At 45.5% G+C, this 17,960-nt stretch overlaps 2 protein-coding genes across 17 annotated transcripts in view; one reads left to right on the forward strand and one right to left on the reverse strand.

Moving 5' to 3' along the window:
• The window catches only part of LOC112454741 (tyrosine-protein phosphatase Lar), a 380,273-nt gene that overhangs the window by 193,098 nt on the left and 169,215 nt on the right, over window positions 1–17,960 (forward strand). The window lies entirely within an intron of this gene.
• Window positions 1–17,960, reverse strand: part of LOC112454858 — a 251,188-nt gene that overhangs the window by 73,989 nt on the left and 159,239 nt on the right. Inside the window, exon 3 of the transcript XR_003040795.1 lies at window positions 3,464–3,637. The gene's annotated coding sequence lies outside the window, so the exon portion shown is untranslated. The remainder of the gene's footprint in view (window positions 1–3,463; window positions 3,638–17,960) is intronic.

Here is a 17,960-nt window from a genome sequence, read left to right on the forward strand (position 1 = left end):
CAAGGAAATTTGCCCAGAGGGAGAAAGGTATGTAGATCGCAAGGAGATGGAGGGAGGGGAGAAGGGGGGCAACTGCGCCAAGTAGGAGTCGATAGCAAGAAGGTCGATGGTGGTGGCGGCGGCGGCGCGGCGGCGGCGGCAGCGACGACGATGGAGAGGAGAGAAAGCCGGAGCGCGCGCGAGCAACCAGGAGAACCACCCTCATAAATATTCGCGATGAAATCTACCCCTCGATAATAACGGGCCCCGAAATATACGCGCGAAGCGCGGTATCTGATAGGGGCAGCACCGCCCGGGCGACCGCGCCCCGCTTAAACCCCCAGGGTGTATTAAGTACCAACATAGAACGTTCCGCTTTCACTTAGGTCCCGTCCTGTGTTCCGTCGTGTTGCGTCGTGTTCTCTCCACCGGCGCGTTGCGTTGTTTCCGATACCGCTGATTCGCGCAATTTTCGCGAAATTCGTAATCGACGCGCGTGTGTCGCGCGCGACCCGGGCACGCCGACAATTCCCGGCCGGGCGGGATTTACGATTCTATCTGTTCTGTCGTCGCGCGTCTATGAGCGGTCAGCGGCCGTACGAGAGGAGAATTGATAAAAATGTTCGTGGATTATTTGCGGACGAGCGGACACAAACGCTATTCTTTTACCTGTCGCCCCAGGTTCTCCCCAGGCGTGCCTTTGCTTTCTTTTCACCTCTCCTTCAGCTCTTTTCTCTCCCGTCTCTGAATGTAACTCTTCTTTTTCCCTATTCCACTCTTTTACGTTTAACATTGACGAACTTTCTCCCGTTTCCTCTTCCGATTTATACTGTTCTCTTCCCTTCCTTGACAATGTCCGCTCCTTTGGGCGAGTATATAGTGGAACGAGACCGTGTATCCGACCAGGAAATCGCCTTGGTTTCGTCAGAGTCGAATGCACCGGAGAAAATCGAAGTAGCCCTTATAAAAAAGGGAGAAACGCGAAGACGAAGCCCTGGGCATTTCTAGAGGGGCTCGCTTTCCTCCCGTAGCCTTTGTACTTGTCATCCTGATTCGATTCCTGCGTTCTTTTCCAGGAAACGGACCGCGGATAAAAATCCCCTTTGACGAGATATTGCAGGAAACGTTACATCGCGCTACACTGACGTTAAACAAAATCTACACTCACACGAGAAACGTTCGACCGCGCGTGTTTCGCACTCGCACAGCTAGGAGCTCGTACATAGTTTCACAAAGCCAATTATAAATTTTGCTCCGGATAAATATCATAACGTAATGAATGTCGTGTTAGAAGAGCACATTTTGTCAATTTCGCCTAACTTGTATAATCATAAATATGATTCATATTCTTATTACGTCCTTTGTCCCTCGAAATTCTCGTGGTAGATCCATTTTAGAATCTCGTGATCGTTGCGACATTGTTTCGCTTTACTCTAATTCGATTTACCTCTGTCTGTGGATTTATGAACACACAAAATCTATATCCAATTCGAATATAACTTCGTATTTCCTTTTCGATATTCTCTCCATCCCCGCGCTACACGCGCGCGTATATGCGTGCGCGTATCTCGTGTGTTCGAGCCGGTCGATATTATCGGCGCGAACTCGCATCTTTCCACCATCCCAGTCACCATGTCCGTTCGGAAATCCAACCTCGTTCGCTCCACTTCTGTCTGGTCGCTGCGTCCAAATGAGATTTTCCATCGACCAACCAGCACGCTCCTTCTGCACTTCTGCCTCACGGGAAAGAAATATTTCGCCCTGACATAAAGACGCCGCTCCTCAAGGAGCGACGAGACCTCGTTCTGACGTCGCAGGAGAATACATACACTCCTGTAACTGAAACCGCTCGCTTAGAATTCCATTTCCATTCCACGCGCAATGTCCCCACTCATCGCGCTCTCACGTTACGTTCTCTCGCCATTATCGTCTTCTTTCTTGCGGACAATTGGAAAGTATTTTATGCCGCACTTCTCTTAAAGAAATAGCCGTTCTGCAAGTCATAATTGGAGAACAGATTTATCTGACACCGTGTAAGCGCCAATTTGTGGCGAGATTGAAGACAAATGCGAATTAAACAATTCTTGAATTAATTAATTATTTCAATTAACGTAAAAAAAAGCGTAAGAACACGCAAAAGAAAGAACGAGAGAGCTTGCATCAGTAATAGTATACGTGATTACACGAAAAATGTGTGGAATTTCAGTATACATGTATGCTAGTCTCTCTGGCTCTTCTTGCCATTCTCTCTCGACTCTTATTTCTACTCGTGCTAAAGCATCTTTTACTCTTGATCTCGTTACGCATTCAGAGCTCTCGGAATAGTTTCCATTCTTTGTCTTACTTCTCTCATAGTATGGTCGTAGTTAGTTCGGCATTTCGCAGACAGTTTCAAAAACGGTTTAGCCATCAATATGTTCATTTACCTTCGTTGAATATTGATAACGTTACAAACAATATATGTACATTAAGCATTCGCTATTATATGAGGACGGATTAGCGAATAATAATATAATATGTCTATTGATCCTAGTAATTGTTTAATATAATTTTCAATTAATTCCAGCGAGATTACTGGTATATTTTGTATGGTTGGAGTTTATTGTTGTATGGGAGAACGATATTTTGGACATTCTGGGAAATACGATTGCCAGATATGAAATAAAGATTCAAACAAAAATGATTCGTGAAACTGTTGCTATTCTTGTCACATAATGTGAAAGATTGAACTATTAATAATATCTCACAATTAGATGTTCTATTAATAGCGTACATTACGTGAGAATGGACGAACTTTTTTTTTCTTCGTTAATAGTTCGAAAGAGTTCGCGAAGGTACGCTAATTGGCCTGATTCCGTTTGTTATACGGGGAAAAAATGTGTGCCATTTGCGGAACGTGTAGGCACCAGCCTAGTAACTTACTCCGCGAAAGTTTTAAATTTACACAACTTGGCAAACTTCTAAACCTTCCGAAAGTTCGGAGGGGGGCAACTTTTGCGGGCATAAAATACCAGCTGGAAAGTTGCCGGCTAAAAGAATATTTCGCAATATCTTAAGGAATTCCGCGTTCCGCATATCGCGTGCCGGGCGACGTCTCTTTGGGCGTTTACCCGCGCGAGAAGTTTACGTCGGATCCTTTTTATGGACCGCGCGCGTTATCTGGGATATCGCTTGCCGTTAAAGCCGGACGTATTTCGAGAACAGCCAATGCATTCCGGTTTCGGCGAGGCGCGCCGGGCAGAGCTGCAAGCAGCTCGCGCAGAGGGAGCCGGCCCAGAATCCCGGTGTGGAATCCACGTATGCGGTGACGCAAAAAACGGCGGTCCGCTTCCTGGCACGAAGATCGACAAAACGCGAAACAGACGACGACGGCGAGGATGCCACGGCAGGAACTAAAGCCGGATCCTTCTTGCTGGTACCTTCGCCAGGGCGGTCGCATTACTGGCGGTCGACAAAACCACCGTCTGTCACAGTAAATACTCACCGTATGCATACCAGGCATCTTGCAAATCCTTCCATTGCGAACTGCTCGTGCGGGTATCCGGCACCGGAGCGAATTACTTATCCACGAGCTTGGAATTTTCAATCGCCGAATTCAATTTAATCGTCTTGCACATCCGGGAAATCGAAGGATATTCCAGGGTTATTTTGCCTCTTCCTGGAAACACATATAGTTTTCTAGAAAATTATCCTTGAAATTGAGTATCTACATCGTCAGCCAATTTAAGAATAGAGAAAATTCTTTTGCAATTTATATCTTTTTAGCTTTCTTAAAACATGCACAAGAAATTTTTAGAAGCAAAAAATAAAAAACATATAACTTATGAAAAATGTATGATGTCTGAGATCTTTTTGCTCATACAATCGAATTTCTTATACTTTTACCAATCAAGATTAAAAATGGATTTTGTATAAATGTAAGGAGCACGTTTTAAAATTATATTATACCGGAAAGTTTTACAAGGCAAGCACAATTGATTGAGATAGGAATACGCGATACAATAACTTTTTTACGTAACGAGACAGGTAACGAATATCTTGGACGCGTTTAAGTTAATAGAACGTTATAAAAGAGATGGAGGGAAAGGAAAAAAATAGCATTTGAACTTTATCGCGACAGGATTTTCCGTCTACCCAGAACTATCGACGGTTCTCAATTTTGCGGGGCGGAGCAGCGACAAGCACGATCCGGTCTTCGCGAAGAATCAGAAAAGTCGCACCACCTCGAGAAGAACTTCCGGTAAAACTTTGCGAAAATTACCTAGAGATCGAGCGTGTTCATGGTAGCGGAAAAGGGAACGCCGTGGCGATCTTTTTTCCCGTGGAACTTTTCTTCCATTGATTACGGCGTGCCGATGTCGCGGGCGTTGTAACTTTGTCGCTCTCTTGTTAAAAAGGTCTTCAAATATTTTATTGTGAGAAGCGCGAAAAACCTCTGCAGGAATGAAAGAGGACTTATTTGTTCGCGGAATTACGATCAAATTCGTTTTATCACGATTGATAACAATCATGCTGCATGAGAAAAAAAAGCAATTTACATGAGAAATTTTTACTATCGTGCACAATCTCGACAACAAATTTAGCAATATGATACAATATTTATATCTCGATTTAGCCATCTTAGAGCTCAAGGCAATGACGCGACACGCAAGAAATCGGCTTGCAATTGATATCGCGGCTACGTGGACTAAATTCCACTGTGTATCGCAGCAAAAAAACCTCGATGCACCGAGATCCATAAGCACGATTCGACCGCCACTCCTAACCGAGCTCAGCTACCCCGATCTACCTACGTGCCGGTTTACTATCGCTCGCGCAACCTCGCTCTCAGTTACCTTCGCGTTTGCCCCTCGTGTACACCCTTCTACCGCACATACACACACAACTCTGGCAATCGGCGGCGAAAGTCCCCGCAGAGTGGTGCATACGAGAGCGAGCACAACGTCCGTAATGTTTCCTACACCGGAGATGTTATCGGGAAAGCATAGCACACGTAAACGGGATAACGTATAGTTATTTGTATCAGTATATACAGTGATTGATAATTATCAAAATAAAATGTAATTTTATTCGGATTAATGAAACTAAGAGGAAGAGAGCATCCAAAAGATGCGCATTAAAAGATTCACCAAAAAATTCAATTAAATGGAGCACCGAGAACTAAAACTAGATATAATATTTTGATGAAATTCTAATAATTAGAATGTAAATAAAGCTTTTTTTAGGAAGCTCTTATATTCAACAAATGTGATTTTTGTCTTATCTGTCTTTTGTTTTTGGCGTTTCAAACATTATCTATAGCATATTCTTTAATTATACATTCTTTAGAACTTAAAACATTCTAAGTTTTATTTCAGTGATATTTTATTTCATTTTTTTAATTTTATTATCTTAAATTTATTTAGCTTGTTATCGCTTTAAACACCTAACTGATGAGCTGAAATATGATCTAGATATATTACGCACAATATATGTAGCAAGTACAATATATATAACACATACACTGACGGATAGTGTAGTATACTGCGGGTATATAGTTTACTCAGTATATAGTTTAATAGATACGGATAATCGAAATGTTCAATAGCTTAGACTTTCGATTTACGGGCGAGCAAGTTTCTACAAAACATCACGTTCCCCACATCCTTCCGTACAAGCTTAACTTCTTTCCTTTCCCGTTGCCGCTTCGTCTCATAATACCCGAGACCTTATTCCCTCATCCGTGCCTCCGAGATAAACCATCTATTCGCTGGATCGCTTCCCCGATTTCAGGTAACGTGGCGCGATGTTGACGCAAGACAACGATGTACTGCAACAACAAAACTTTGGCGTACATACAGCATACAGTGAACGCCCGACGCGAAATAACTCCCAAACTTTTAAATAACCTTATCGCAAAAGTGCAAAATAACATATTTGTGCTTTTCGACGGAAGAATGACGACGTACCGTTTTCATTTCTTGTAAATACGAATTTCTGCGATCGTAATATTGATCGGCGATGAAGTCATATGCTGATTGCAGCATTATTATTCGAGTACCGCGCTTACTTCTATTTATTCTGCAACTGGAAGCAAAGTGGAGGAACCTACAACAAGTTGTATTGTTTCTTACGCCGCTTTTCCGGTTTGTGCGTCAATAAAGCTACACTTCCGCACGGGAAAGCTTAAGCAAATAAACATTAAATGCACCGTTTAAACAGAGAATTGCCGGAGACAGAGGTCCGCAGTCTCTCAGTCGTTTTTCCCCCTCGATTTCGAGGAGCTGCTCATCGTCTGCCTAGAAAAAGAGAAATCTACCTCGCCGCGCGCCTCCCCTACGACCTGCGGAGTTTTATCGCGCCGTAAGACGAAATTACGTGTCGGAGAACGTTATAAAATCGCGGTGAAATCGCGAAAAGAGAGCCGTAAAGAAAAATCGATGGCACGTTCGCGGATGCTACCACCGTCTCGTCCCAATCATTGACGGAGATTCGATACCGTCGCGTCGATATCGGATCTGTTGCGCAATCTACGGTTAATTAAGATCGTAGATTCGTCCATGCTAACCGTAACGCGGTGGAGACTAAAACTTCGCCCCCTTATTCCAAAGCGAGCTGTAGTCTCCAGCTGCATTCTTCGAGAACGATGAACGCGGCCGCGAACGTTCTCTCTCGCGTGATCTCGAAAAATCGTTGTCTGGTATCTATACCGAGGCAAGCAAGCAAGCGGCTATATCACCGAGCTCGAGAAGCCATACCCGGTCATTCGTCGCTCGAAGCGGCAGCGAGATACCGCGATGGACGGATCGAGCTGGCTTCGGGAGCGTGGAGCGGAGCGAAGCGAGCGCGAGGACCGATGTTCATTTCATGGGCCGTCACGTCGTATCAGTCCAATGGCGCAAGGTGTGATTTTTCCCAGGGAATTTCGGTCTGTTTAATAGAGATCCCATATCCCGATCCGCCCGGCCTGCCGGGTTTGAGTTACGCCACCGTCACACCCCCTCCTCCCTTTCCCCGCACAATTCTCACGCTAGTCGATCTTCCCTACCTTCCGGTCTTTCACTCTTTCGATCTACTCTCCTTTTCCTGCTGTATGTGCGCTTGTGCGCTTCATTCCATCATTACGTCTCGTTCACCTCGTATTCGTTCTGCTCTCGGCGCAGCTCTATTTCGCCTGGTTTCGTCTTCGTCATTATCCTTTCTACCTCGCGTTCTCCGACAAAGCTCTCTTTCCTCTTCGTTTCGCAAGAAGTTTATTACAGGTTACAGCATTAATAAATATTGCGTTCTGCCCGTCATATCTTTTATTGCGCGTTTCGTCTGACTGGATAGGAATTAACTGAAGACGCTACACTATTTATTTATGAAAGTGTCCACTTGCGAGTGTTTTACTCTGACAATGTATATGTAGACGAAATTGAAATTGAAATCAACTCGTTTACTTTATAATAAGAAATTGTGCGTGTCGGCAAATCGCAACTTTTATATAACATGACGAAACGGAACCGAATTCGGATACATTTCTTCCCGGCATTCGTTCTCGAAGTTCCTTTTCGCGTTAGTATTCGAGAGCGAAAAAGTAAGACCGGCGTGTGTAGTCGATGGCATTAGCGAATCTCGAGATTTGTTAAATGTTGAAGGCACTCCGCGAGAAACTCCGCTACGATTTAGACGTCAGGACGAGAGCGGAAACCACTTTCCGACCACGAAACGTAGCCCATTCTAGTGTTATTTTTCTTGCTCTTGTTTCAACTGCGGACGTTTCGTTGCGAGTATGGGATCGCCTCAAAGATAAATGACTTTTGCATTACCTTTATCATCGTTTTGGTCTCGAAAGACTTCGGGAAAATCAAAAGTCAATGGAAACTTTTGAAATCACATTAATAATGTATTCCTAAAAATAAATATTATTTATTTTCAATTACAATATCAATCAAACGAAAAATTATTTTTATATATTGAGATGTGTATATATGAGTAGATTAAAAAGACACACACTAAAATTTATTTTCCGGGACCGATAAGCTTAATGAGTGGCTCCCTTTCAGCACTCGCCGTGCGATTATGTCTCAATTATTTCATGTCCGGCGCTTCGCGGATATTCGATGGCATTGTCGCGTAACGCTTGACAGCAGCACAAAGCTATTGTTTTCATGACGACGACGCGATACCGCCATAATTAACTGGCTCATCGTCAATCGAGTGGCGCAAGCGCGTGTGCACACACATATTTAGGTCTATTTCACGGTGCAATTTCGCCGCTCTCTCAACGTTACGCCATACTCGCGTAATGACCGTAATTTCCTTGCGTGGCCGATTAAACGATCGATTCAGTTTTCTTGCCAAATTATCGCCGCCGGTTGTTTACGACCGTAATCAAAGTCGCCGAGCGGCCTGACGGAATATTTCGCCGCGGTTTAAAATGCCATGCAAGGAACGTGCTCGTTCGGGCAAGTGGACCAACTGAAAAACAGAATATTTGGACCGACGCTGAAAAGTCTAAACCGAATGAACAAAAGCAGCGCGAAAAACTCGAACTAAATGAACGGCTTCCGGCTGAGTTTGCGAAAACTTTTGCCGTGAAAACAACAATCGTTTAGGAGAAAAAACGCTGAACTCGTAGGAAAATGAAAAAAAAAAAAGAAAGAGGGTGAGAGAGAAGGAGCAAGCTCTGGCTTGCGCTTCGTGAGGAATGATGAGCTTTTTTTAACAAAGCGACCGTTCTCTCTCTTCGGAGGAGAAAGAAATCAAATAGTTCGTAAAATCGGTAAACTAGCAATAACGAGTTGTCCAGGAGGGAAATCGCGTTCGTCGAAAGGTTCATTCGTAATGGCCCTGTAAAAGTCGAAACAATACAAAAGATCGCGCCGTCTTCTAACTGTCGCGAGCGAATTTCGAAGTTGGCGTCTAATCGATCTCCATTTCGAGAACCGAAGCTCGTTCCGAAGTTTTTACCACGCGCGTCCATCGCCTCTTGTCGCAGACCCGATTCGTCGGTAAGCATCCATTGGCCAAAAGAGACGATGTGGTTAGGAGGTGAGTGGCGGTTCGTGGTACGGTGGTCCTAGTAAAGTTCTCAGTGTGCAAGCACGTTTAGCACACTTCGAACCGGGCGGGGAAGGAAATCCAAGTGCGGGAAAGTACAATTGCGGCGGCGGTGGCGGTGGCAGCAGCTCTCGCTCCATCAAGTATTAAAACTTCTCAAATCGACGCCGCGGTAAAAAAGAGAAGAAGAATCGCCGACACCTGCGAGATTCTATGCCATTACGCCCCCGCGCCTCCCTCGTTCTCTTTCGTGCGCGAAACCAACCCCCCTATTGCGTCCCCTACCACGCGCGCCCCCGTTCGCGAATCGTTCCCGTGCAACTTGCGTCGGACCCTATTCTCTCCCCGCGCCTTCGGATTCAGCTCGTGCTCGTACCAGCGCTTGTATTACACAATCAAATCTAAGAGGCGTCGCTTTCTGCAATCACGTAAACCTTTCGTAGAAACGACGTGACTTCGGCCGCACGCTATTTCTTATACCATGGTGGCTACCATTTAACGACGATATATATGCCTTCTGCACTCCTGCGGAATTACTTCGTCACGCCGGCTAATTTCTTTGTATTTTTTCAGATATAACAGGCGCGCTCTTCTTTTGCGCGAAAAAATATTTTTCCCCTAAATTTTTGCTACTCATCTAGTCGCGTGACACTTTATCATGACGTATTTTATATCGACATAAAGGAAAAACACTGGAAATCTACATAGTCTTGCGGATGGAAGACTTTTCTCGTTACACGAACAATTTCGTATGTTTTTCACACATTTGACGTTAAATGCGGCTGTTTTGCTTTTGTTTTATGCTGGACGTTGGGTACTGGACGTTAACATTATTTTAATAACGTAACATTACCGCGCGCTCGAGTTCGCTTAAAAATTTACGAGGAGCTGTATACAGTAATGGGGAAAAGCGAAATTGCAACAAGAAGTCCGCATTCGAGATAATGCAACAATCTAGGAGAGCCGTACCGTAAAGCTTGCCGCTGACCGACCCTCTCTCGCGGCGCGATTCTATAACGTATAATAAGGTGAAGTCGAGATTTCATTGGTCTCCCTTTTTGATTCAGTGCGCCGCGCCGTAGCGCTGGTTAGACTTCCGTTAGAATTCCGATAGCTTAGCTCTGGCTGACTGCCCTTTCACGGTTGATGCGTCGGAAGAATACGAAAGACGTTGAACGGGAATGGAGAACGCGAAGGAGAGAAAAAAAATGAAGCGAGAAGGAGAGCGGAGAGAAAGAGAGAAAAGGGGAAAGCTTCCGTAACCACGAAGACACTCGTCGGAATGCCGAGAGGCGGCGGTGTCGCCCGTCGCGGAGTCGCATTACAATAATTGAATTGCATAGGACACGCGGGTCTTCCCACCTTCAAAGAACGCAAGAAAATAGCTAGAAAGCTTCTCTCGCGGGGAACGAGATGGCTTCCGGAGAAAGAGGTGGGTCTCCGCGTCACGAGAGCCCGAAAGGGGTGGTTGCGTCGCCGTTTGCGTCGGAGTTCGAAAGCGGACACGGACGAGAGAGAGAGAGAGAGAGAGGGGGGGTGGAAAAGGGGGAGGGGGGCGTTGGAAAATCAATAGAAGCGTTCGTACGTCGCGTGCAGTTAAGTGACTAAGAAATTAATATCTTGATGAGGTCGGACCTCGGCTGCTCGTCGGGCTGAGGGCTTAAAAAGGTGGAGGTATAATGGGGCAATAATAACAGCAGTGTTTGCCCTCTTTCTCTCTTTCTCTCTCTTCTTTCTCCCTGTCTTTCTCTCTCTCTCTGTATCTCGAAAGGGAGGCGTAGATCTTTCTCCCATGTTCGTGAGCTCAAGGCCAATCTTCGTGTGCCTTGCGCGGTCGTGCGTTTCTTTCGGTTCCATTTCGCAAAAGTGGGACGTGGAACGGCAAAAAAGTCGCTAGTAAGACGCAATGAACGCCTTCAGAAAAACCGACATAGCTGACGTTAGCGCCCATAAATTATTTTTCAAGGTATTATTAAGGTCCGCCAAGTCTTGCGTGATTTCTATCGTGCGTTTTGAGATACTGGTTTGGTCCTGCGACGTGATTCGTATACTCGTGAAAAAAGAACATTTTTATCGTGCGTTATCTATTCACGCGCTAAGATTACATTCAAATCGATACAAGTCCGATATTTCTCTGTTTCCTTTGAGGCGGAACATGTTATACGTTTAACGCGGATATTTCCTCCATCGAACGATATTGTCCAACTCGAGAAAAGATCCGTGACTCCACCTATAGAGTCGATTGACTCTGGTTGGGATACCACGAACAAATAAAAAAGGCAATGGACAGCACCGACTCTTGGAAGTCGTAGGAACGTCTAGTCGGCAAGGCGGTACTAGAACTGAGGTCACGAGATTCGATCTACGGAGCATGGGACTCGAATAGCGATTGAAAAATGGTAGTCGCCGAGGAAGAGAAGAGAACGGGTGCGACAAGAAGGAGAGTTCGGAGAACGCCGAAACTACCTCGTGGAAATTGTCTCGAGACGAGGTCGCGCAGTCGGAAGCGCGGGGCGAGGAAGTCGGATGAAAATAGGAAGGAACGTCTCTTGCCCTCGGGTTCTTGGTTCTTCGGCCACCCAACCCGTACCTACGCGATATCGCGGTGATTGTCTCGGCGACCGTTCCCGACGTGCAATGTGGCAACGTGCAGAGCGGTGGGCGAGAGTGAACCCGGGGACGGAAGGGGACAAAAAGCCGGGGGAACTTGCCCGGATCGGTAGCGCGCCGTAACGTGAGACACCCGCAATTTACTGGCAATCAGCGGCGTGAGTGTTTTGTGGCCGTCCAGGGAGACGAGCCGGATGCACCGTTTATTCCTCGTTGTCATAGAAGAATTATAAGTCCTCGGGCGCGCACCGGCTCGTCCCCCTTCCTCCCCACTATCCATCCCCCGCGTAACACGGGCTCGGAGAAGCCCACCCGGTGCAGCGGGATCGCTACGTGGCGCGCGTGATAAACACACGCCTCGGATTACGATTCCGAAAAATCGCCCCGCGACGCTGGTTTGTAACGCACGCTGATTCATACGCGCGTCGATGATTTATGGTCGGCATGGCGAGAGTTTAAAGAACGAGCGTGCGGTTGGATGGCGGCTTTGTATGATGATTAAAAAGAGTTGTTTACCGACGCAAGCGCGTTATCGTTTGCCAGATAAAAAGAGAGGGAGAGAGAGAGAGAAAAAGAGATAGCGCGAATAGCGTGCGTGTGACGATTTAATCAACACGCGTCGGTGACTCCCGGCCGTACTGCGTGATGTTTCAAAGCGATCGGCTCGGCATATTTGCCGGCTCGAAATGATGCTGCTGCCGCTAACCGTTGGTGTAATAATCGGCTGCCATAATCGGTGGAAGTAAACGCTGCGACGTTCCCATATATCTGTCGAATAAATGGCTAGTCGAGCGTGGCCTGAAACGGGCTCTGGTAGCGCGTTTAGGAAATTATCGGTCGGCTTTATCATCGTATATTTAGGAAATAACCGGGCGAGTATGGCGCTATTTTAAAGTCCCATAAAGTATGAAAAGGCTATATCGAATCCGCTTGATTTGATGCTTCGACGTGCAAATCCAACAATCCGTTTTCATTCGGCCGTCGCTGGTTTTTGCTGCATTTTGGCGTTTATCGATATCGGTACGGTATATACGGTTCACGGTGCCGCGATATAAAATAGTGCACGATGAACTATGATATATCGGAATACCGTACGCCGTATACGCGCTAGCTTCAAAATTATATCGTGGCCTTTCGAGAGCAGCTTTTTCTCGGTTCGCGGAATTTCGTTTTGTCACAACGACAAACAACGTCCGCGACGCATGAATATCTACGCGAACGAGACGTGAAACAAGGGAGAGTCGCGGAAAAGTGATTGGCGTATTGTCGCGAAACTTTTAATATCCTTCACCTTGTTTCCGATACGCCGCGTCGTCGTCCGCTGAGGGTGACTGACTCTTATATCTCCCGGCCTTTTCCACGTTCGGTACCCACGTCGTCGTCTCAGTCCTCCGACGCGCATACTTACTTCCTCGCCGTCCTGGTGACGCATCGTCGCACACACCTTCGCATCTCTGCGGCCCATATTTTTCCGAATCCCGCTGCGCCACCCATGGGACACGGGTATCTCTCGCAGTCGCGTTCGCCCATCCCTCCATATACCACGTCGAGCAAACTCACCCCGTGATGAAAAGTGCATTCCGATATTTATGCATCGGGATTTATGTGACGGGATTATGTGTACGTTGCGGGGGATCGCGTGTCGGTATCGTCGCGAAGTAGCGTCGTAGACAGGAGTGACACTTTTCGTTCGAAAACGCCCGCCGCGCCGCGTAATGACCAAAGGCTTTAGTCCGCAACTGATGTTGGAGAATCACGTTTATCCAATTAGAGCGACTAACAATAGATCCAGCCATATTACCGCGAGTATGATTAATTAAATAGCGAACAGTGTAAACTGTCACGTTCTCTACGTCCAATGACTGTCGCGCTGTCCGATAATTCTCTCTACGATAAATGTGCGAGTAATTATGTTACAGAATCTATTTTAAAATAGATATTATAGCGCTGTTTAATATTTTCTGATTAATCAGAAAATAGAAAGATACATCTGCTATTTGCTCAATCATTATTGTTATTTAAATTGGACAAAATATATACATGTAGTAAATAACTCACGAATATAAACTATTAATTTTTCTGCGATGATTTAGGATGAACTCTTGCAAGCTATTTTTTCTCAGAAACATAATCATTATTTACGTCGCCATAACAGCCTAAAATATTCGGAAATAAGTGAAGTATCAATCACACGATGAAGGGCGTCCCAATAATGAAATATCAAGTGACTCCGGAGCACCTTCCACACCACCACTCCCTATCCTCTCTCAGTTTCACTCGCCCATCGTCGGGGTTGGAGACACCTGCCTTATAAATGGCAGCATTATGCCCCGTCCAGCACTCTCACCACCGCTATTGATAGTCGTCAAGGGGGGATGGTGAGTTGCGCTTCAGCTTTCAATATTTCAAACACTTATCGCGGCTGTGTGCGGCTCGAGGGGTTGATGGAGGGTAGGGAACAGCAGGAAACGAGTGGTGGGTCCTGTCTTCGTGGCTGGTTCGCGGATTCGAGCTTGGCGGCTGTGCCACCTTCTCCTACCTTCATCCGGTATAATAGTCGCATTTATATCATCTCTGCCCGACGGTTTTGACTTTATAATTTAATGCGGAAGCCCTCGACCCACCCTTGTGCCCGTCCACCGCCATCGTCCAGACTGGAAAGGGTTGCGCGCTAGTACCAAGTATCTTCCCGTGCTACTAGTGCGATGAATTATGTGAAACGTATCTGATTTTCTGCCACGGTGCCGGACTCCGCACCGGCGAAATGATACACTTCCTTCGACCGATAGTCCACCGATTTTGCTGTACCATCCTCGGAATATATCATCCGTATCCGTGGGAGGTGGATGAGATCGGAACAAGTTTCAACCTCCGTATACGTCGGTCCGAATTGATTTCGAATATGTTGGATAGTATGGGCGGGCTCTCCGACGTGATAGAGTTAACCAAGCAAGTATCTCTCGCAGCGTATTTCGTTATTACTCCCGTGCGCGTTTGGAAAATTGCTGAAGGAAATAGGAAGGCGAATAAACGATAGTTTCGGGATCGAAACACGAAGCTATTAACCGTGGAAGGTATCAGTGAAACATGAGTGGAACTTACAAGGTGAGTTTTTATGACATGCGATTTAAAGCTCTTTTCCCTCTTTTATGAGCGTGGAACAATTGAATGATGCAGTTAACTGTAAATAAGAAAAGATACGCTTCTTCGAGATTACTAAAAAAAAATTCAAAGTTATTTTCGCATATTTATTTTTAACATATACGCTGCTTTAATACATCTTTCAAAATTTATAGAACACGATATCGTCAACAAGCTTAGTAATTAATATGTAAATTTATTTTTTTAGATTATAAGGAAATAAGCAAAATCGTGGAATTTAGATTCATAATTTTTTAAAAATTTTGTTTATATATTTTTTAATCTAGCGTTTTCTTGTTACCAACTTTGAAGTCGTAAATACAAGTATCTTCTGTGGCGACATGACTCTCCTCGAATTTACTTCGCGTCGTTTCGCGAGAAATAGTACTTGGTTATTAGTCCATAGATCGTATGTCGAAGATGGCTCGAGCGAGAGCCCAATACAAAGGAAGCTCTCATGGTTGCGCATCGTGGATCTTCCGTTACGAGCCGACCATGCAGAGAGATACGGTGTATTAAATGGCCAGGTGCAATAGGCGAGCGTTATAGCGGAACGTTAGAATGGAATATTGCCACTATGACCTAACGCCGCTACTAGGTACGTAGTCGAGTCAGGCGGCGCTCCTCCCCGGGCACAATAGCCTCATGAAGCATGGATAAGAGTCGGAAAAATATGTTCGCGATCGATCCGTAAGGTGTACGCCCCCGTCAGTGCCTTAAATCTTGCCGCGTACGAGAAAATATATCTGCGAACGCGGTGATTGATTCTTTCGGAGGAGTCCATTCGCGGGGCCTCTCGCAGGCGTCTCCCTCCCCGCGCTACTCGGCGGAACACCGGTCCCGGCTTCGCGTTTTATTATGCATCGCGAAACTCACGCCATGTGTCAAGCTTCCGCTGTAAATGCGTACATATCCCGTAGAACGTATATGGCAAACGCGCGCGATATTGTACATCCGCAAGAATTCTATTCGCGCGGTCGCGGCGGCGTTCCGTATATCTTTTTTGATTCTCATTGCCTTCTTCCCTGACACTCGGAGGCAAGAAAATATCCTGTGGAATATCACGCGCGCTCGTGTAACGGGAGCCGTCTGGAGTGCTCGTCACGCGAACGCCACTCGCTCGTCTTACGTCAGTGCCGGTTTTCAAAAACGTCGATCGGGTATGTCGGAGATGCGACACCTCGACGCGGGAGAACTGCTGGGAGGGAGCCGGGGAGTTTATGACAACGAATTCCTTGGTGATTCGATCACTCGGCGATGGAACTCGATCGGGATTTGTCGGCGAGCGAGAGCGACTTTTCCTAAAACTATGCATCTGCCTTTCGCATCCCCTTGTGTGCAGCTTAAGTAAAATTTCTGAGAACATCCATTGCAATTTGTGCGAAGTATATTAATTGTAATGTATATTTTAATTTAAATTACAATCAGAAAATAAATATGAAAAAATATTAAAATTTTAAATAAACAGAAAAAAATAGTAATTAAACGTCTTAGTCGTTTATATTACTACTTGAATATTCAATATTTTGTCCAATAATTAAATAAAACATTTAATAAATTAATTAACTTAATTAAAATACATTTATATAATATTTTAATATAATTTGTTTCACGTTATATATAAAATTTTTAATAAAATCAATTTTTTAAACATTGAAAATATTAAATGCATTAAAATAATTTTGTACGAATAAAGTAAATATGACGTATGTATATTGTATTTGGAATAATTGATGCAAAAAGCGTCCATCTATATATGTTTCTGTTACATATAATCAATATTATATTTCGGAATTACAGATAAAATTTCACACAATGGAAATGGATCTGGTTAGGTATACGTGAAATGCATTCAAGTATTCATATGCGCGTTTACCGGAAATGGATGCGAAAGTGAATGCTGTAGACTTAAATCTTGAAACATCGAGATGGCGTGCGATCCTAATAAATGTCCGGCGGGAGTTAAGAGCCGCCCATTATACGGTAGGTCACCGGGGAACCACAAATGTGTCACGTCGCTTGTCTCTCGACGTCGGCCGCGATGCGCCGCTAAACTGGCAGCTCCCTCTCGGACGCGTACAAGTTCAATCCTCTTTGTTTGTGTCCCTCCGCTTATCGCGTACTCGACATAACACTTTCTACAAGCGATGGACGGAACATCCGCATCGTATTGAACATGAGCGTTTAATAGCCACGCGGTTTAATAGCTGTGCTCCGCGTTTGAATAGTTAATGGCCGCTAATATGCGGAATTAACTGGCTCTTCATGCCAACGTTCCCGCGTTTACTATCTCGTCAAAGACTCGTTCCGGGAGAGATGTCCCACATCGCATTCTGTTTAAACCGCTCTATTGATTAGAAAGATATGCATTAATTAACAATATTCTCTCGCTCTCGTACGCTCGATTGGCAATAATTTAATCGCGCGATGTTACGCACCGTGGTGTTATAAACCAACAGATATACATTTCGTCGTTCAATAATTTAAAAGCAGCCCATGTTAACTCGAAAAAATGTGTAAAAGAACATAACGAAACACATGCTATCGTCCCTACGGAATGGGTAATGTACATCGCTAATTTATCTATGTTGGGTGGAAGGTACACATTTATATGAATTCACGGCTCAACGTTCAACTCGCGCACGCGATGCGGCAATAGTAGGAGAACAACGACGGCGAGTAATCCTTCGGCCAATCTTCATATCCGTTATACCATACCAACGTAGGAGTACGCGTATACTCACCGCGGCACGTGGAGTAGATCCGTGCACACAAACATACGTATACACATACATGCGGATACGTGTATCGATGCGTAAGGTACCTTCGTTGGAACGGGACCCGGTCGGCGTTCTCGCCGTCCCAGTAGCCACATCACAGTGCATTACCGAGCGCGATGCGGATACGAAGGCAGTTTAGTTTGCGTCCGTACAACGCCGCTCGTTCTACTGGCTACGTCGGCCGGCGTAATGCCGCTTTGTACTACTCCACGATGATGCCGATGGCGATGCACTGCCTCGGCCGAGCTTTGGCCGCCTTGCGCGGTCAACGGTCCAAGCACGCTGCAAGCTCGGGCTCTTTACACACACACATATTTAGCGTAACCGGTAGCGAGTGCAACAAACGGTCAGTTCGGTTTCGTTCTATTAAACCTGTGCGCCCCTTCTGCGCGCGGCTAACGGGCTAAACGAGCTCGTCGGAGGTGC

Source organism: Temnothorax curvispinosus, unplaced genomic scaffold (genome assembly GCF_003070985.1).
Source record: "Temnothorax curvispinosus isolate PA1 unplaced genomic scaffold, ASM307098v1 QBEX01000525.1, whole genome shotgun sequence".
NCBI lineage: Eukaryota > Metazoa > Arthropoda > Insecta > Hymenoptera > Formicidae > Temnothorax > Temnothorax curvispinosus.